Below are 5,038 nucleotides of genomic sequence, written 5' to 3'. Positions count from 1 at the left end.
TAGAAGATGACAGGCTAAGACAGGCTAAGTGTCCCATCTCTGTCGACTGAAAATACCTCTCTGCAGAATAGAAACAGTTGAAAAGCAGTGAGAAGGAAATTCTGTATTACTAGTACATACATAATTTAAAAGAACCAGAAAAAGTCAATAGAAAAGGTATTGGAGCTTAGAAGCTAGTGGGAAAAGGAAAGCTTTATATCATCTTGCTCAGAAGCATAGAATGTACATTTGTCTATGGTTCCAGATGCCAGCTCTGGGGCCACATCTGGCACAAAGATACAAACAGGAGACCCACTGGGCTGAGCCTATGTCAGGAAACATTCCAAGCAATGTCTTTTTAAATAGAAAATATTGAAAACCAGTAAGTTGGAAAGGCAATAGGAGTTTTTTTGTTTTGTTTTTTGTTTTATTGTTTTTTTCTTGGGGGGGGTATACTTTTTGTTGCAATTTGATGAATTCCAAAAAACAAATATGATCACTTGTTATGCATTGTTTTTTGCTATTAAAGTATTGTCAATCAACTTTCTATTCCATGTTTTCCAACTTATTATGCCACCCTTGTTTTTCTTATACCTACTTCTTCTTTAATTCTACTTCTTTTCTTTCCTGGCCTAGATCTTGATTATATTTCCTTAAATATTTCTATTGTTTTCTTTCCTCCATTTTCTTCCTTTATATTGAGCTCCCCCCATTCTCATACTCTGGTGTTGCTCTATCCCAAACTTACTCTTCTCTCACCTAATCTGGTCCCTCAATCTTCCTTCTCCTCCTCACTAAGCAATTTCTCTCTCAGACTGTTTCACACATACTTCTGTAGCTACAGAGATGCTATCTGCCTTCCAGACATCCACCCAGGTCCTCAGTTTCTGTTTCTCTGAATCAAAAGAACTGTCAATTTGTAGCCCAGAGCCTTTTCTCCCCCTACCTTTCCAGGCAGCCATCTACTATCTTCCTGAATACGATTCCATTTCAAACCCAGCTCTGACTACTAATATGTGAGGATTGTGGCATTTTCCCCCCCTTGACAATACCATGGAAAGCTATACTGGATCTACTTTGTATTCATTCCTACACATGGATATAACCTCATTATTTATTAAAGTACCATTTCTTCTCCTAAACACTTTCACTCTACACTTGCAATACGCTTACCCCCAGTTTTCATACACCATATGCGTGCAGGCTAAAAACACAACTGCTTGGAAATGTCTGTGTAGTCTCTGGTCCCTCCTTGTCCCCAAGGGCTTCTGAATGTCTATGATGCCATTCAACTCCCTGATACAGCTTGAAAAATAGTTTTCAGGCAGCAACTAGGTCAGAATTCACCATAAAATCATGTCTACTATTAGATGCCAAATAGTAGCAGGGAAAGCATTCTTTATATTTCAGTTGGCTACACCCTTCCTTTCAGACAATGATCTAGCCACAGTGAGCCATGTCTTTACCAGATTCTGGCTAGACTGTTACAACAGCAGTTTTCTCAGACTATGAAAGCACTTCTGCTGCTTGAAACAGGGTGGGTGGTGATGGCATCTCCTGCTTGAACACAAAACATCTCTCCCAGATGCACTCCTCCCTTCCCTTTCTCTCACATTCCACAATTCTCTCTTCTCTCCTTCGTCAATTTTACCTTCCAAAGGAAATGGCTCCATGCAAACAAGTTGCACCAAGGTCAGAAAGGACATGGACTTGCTATGCATCCACAATTAGGTGCTACCTGCATACGTGCCAGCTTTTACCCCACAGTAAATTTGATATGGGAGGGGGTAAGTTACTTCACATTTGCACAGGGAAGAAACACCCACCAAATTGGTTGTTACTGCAGAGTAGCTGAAAGGATGCAAGTTTGCACACTGGCTCACCCTCATGGCAAGTTGTCCATGTAGCCATATCCTAAGTCTTCCACGTAGACCACCTTCTCTCTGCAGGTCTCTACAGTCTCTGACAGGGAAAGAGGGATGGTATTGTTTTCTCCTATCAGAGCCAGGCACCAAAAGAAGTCACGTTCTAAAAGAGGCAGCTGCTCTAATCTATATAGACTGCCACAATCACAAAGATTTCCCATGACGATTGATAATCATGCTCTCTGCAATGTTCTAGGACATTGGCAGGGCATTCTTACTCCTGATTGCAGGGATGGCAAGTAGATTGGTTCCACTGAAGACAAGCAAGTCTCACATAACTGCATATAAGATATTGCTATTTACTGAATGTGCAGCTGGCAGGCCTGCTGCTTCCTTCTGCGGGAAGGCCTAGGATTCTTTGCTTCGCTTGCTCTCTGGCAAGGGTGGCCTGGGGAGGATGAGAGACTACAAAGCTGTTCTGTCTTACTGAGCAGTAACTAAAAGAAACAGCTGGTGACTGTATTATGAATGCCAATGACCTAATTATGAACATCTAATCCTCCCCTAAGACTGCAAAAAGGTAAACTTTGGAAGCTGGGCCTTTCAGATACTATTAAAAAAAGTTACTTGCCTTAGAAATATAGTTTTAGTCAGAGGAAACCAGAGAGGACAAAGATCAAACCAATGTCTCTCTCAAGCAAAGCAGGGTAACAAGGCAGTGAGCAAATATTCAATAGCTGTGAATCTAATGCTAACAGCTACAGTAAGGAATACATTCTGGAAATCACTGCTTATGGCAGAAAGCAGTACTTGATTTATCACCTTTTCCCAGTGAAAAATCCTCTCTCAATTGTACACTGTGACCAAAGCCAATAAAGGAAAAACCAATAAAAGGAAATGGGTTCTATGGAGAGCATACATTTTTAATAGAAAAGAAAGTTGAACAACTCAGTCTTATCCTCAGTAGTGATTCTGAAAAGAATTTCATTGGCTTCCTGGAGTTAAAGATCCTGTGGTGTGTTTAGTATGGGTATTGAGTGAATTACAATGTTCCTCTTTGACAGGACCATCTATCACTAGGGTATCCTGTGATATTTTAATTATAGGCTGAGCAGAGTGAGGTCCTGACACTCAATTTGATGACATTTCTCTTCTTGTCTGTCTGGATGCAACCTGATACCTTTTGAACTCCAAATCCTATCAGTTCCAAAAGTTCAGGGAACATTCAGGGCGTCAAATGGGCAGAATCTTGCTGCTTGCTTATTTTCACCAGAATCAATAAAAGAGGAAATAGGCTTACACTGGAAACTGGTTAACAAAATCATCAGCTTTGCAGGGCTCATAATAGTTGGGCTGATGACAGCCATTAACAGCTTGTGGCTTAATAAAATTCCCCATTTTCCCATCCTTTCAGGGGAGTAAAAGTTGGTCAGGGTGTCACCATGTTATTTCCCAAAGAGACAGTTAAGCTAATAACACTGGGGAAATGGTATGAGGGGCACAGAACTCCAGGCAATAGGAATGAAGAATGAGACATCCTTTCTGGTAAGCAGAAGAAGGGCCAGGGCAAGGAGCAGAACTAGGGGGCATACAGGTCCCTTGATAAGGGGGATAAGAGGCAGTGAAAATGTTAAAGGTGAAGAGGAGAATGGGAAACTAATATAGCTCCTGTGATGCGGTAGCGAAGGATGCAGGGGTACAAAGAGCCCCTGCCACAATTGGAAAGAAGGTAATGAGATGTACACAAAGTGAGAGAATGGGAAAAATAGGGAACACAGAGATGCTGGCACATAGGAGAAATAAGGCAGTTCCTGAAATAGGAAGATGGAAGATGGTGCACAAGCTCGCAAGTAGAAGAGAATCGAGAGGTACAAGCACCCCCATGTGTGCAATAAGTTTGGCCTACTGGAGACAGGAAGCATTTGAATGTCTCGTTAGTTCAGCAGATGTAGACTGACTAGTATGACTTCATACAGGTAGGAAGAAGGTTGAGGTCTATTATCATCATTGTCTGAGAAAATGTCTGTATATGACACAGTCTATTTGCTGAGTGAGAAGCATAAGCTCCACATGAAAATGTTTCCAGTTCTTAATTTAAAAAAAATGCTTAATTTGAAATGTTCATAAGTGCAAAATGTATTATAGGCATGTACTTGAATATGTGTACCTGTAACTACATGATTTACTCTACAATCACTTAGAGAGAAAAGCAAAGCAAAGCAGACTGCAACCACAAGTGAACTTGGAGTGCAAAAAAAGCAGGCACATACTGAACCCACAGCTGGGAAGCCACCTTTCAGGGAAAAAAATAAATTATATACCATACAAGGAGTCTGTTGTATTGCAAAATTTGCTTAAAAGTCAGGAGATTGGCAAATGTTAGACAAGCCAAATGTTAATTTAACTTCCAAGAGAGAGGAAGAAATAGAGACAGATAATTGAAGCAGGGTGGAGGGAGAAAGGTGAGATATAGGTACTAATATACAAGGAAAAAGTAGCCAAAAAAAAAGTAGAAATAATAATATTGTCCCTAGACTCTCCCTTTACCTATTAACAAAGGGGACTTATGACATTCTACTCAAATATTTATCTACCACATTTCTAATATTTTTTCCAATTAAAATAGCTTCATTTATCTTTTTGCTTCTTTTATCCCCTACCATCTTTTCAGTTGTTGTTCTTCCAGTCTGTTTTTTTCTACTTTAACAATGTGTGTTTAGAATGAGTAAAGAAATCAAGTAGCGTGGAAGCACAATTGTAATTGGACATCTTCTTAGCAGCCACTAAAAACTTCTGATTTTGGAATTGATGGCAATGACTCTGATGCTATTAGGCAAACATAAGATTGAAAGAAACTGGGTTTTTGACAAAAAATAATTTTTCATGGAAAGTGGTGGTTTTCTTGAAAACTTTCAATTTATTTTCAAAAGAAACTAAACCCCCCCAAATCAAACACCTTTGTCTGAAACTGGGAAGTGTTCAGGTTTGCAGCTGAATGTTCTCATGCTTGTACTTTTAATGAAAAGTCTAGCCTTTCAACGGAGGTGAGGTTGTGGCAGGGGGGTATAGGCGAGGTGTAGGGGGGGAGTGGATTTTGACCAGTTGCAGCAGGAAATGTGCATTATATAAGCTTTTCCAAACAGGCTTCCTAGGCTTCTGAGCTAACTATAGTTCTAAAACATTACAGATACAAG

The sequence above is a fragment of the Gavialis gangeticus genome, unplaced genomic scaffold (assembly GCF_001723915.1).
Source record: "Gavialis gangeticus isolate Ggan-Ray unplaced genomic scaffold, GavGan_comp1, whole genome shotgun sequence".
NCBI lineage: Eukaryota > Metazoa > Chordata > Crocodylia > Gavialidae > Gavialis > Gavialis gangeticus.
Note: the sequence above shows the minus strand (reverse complement) of the source record.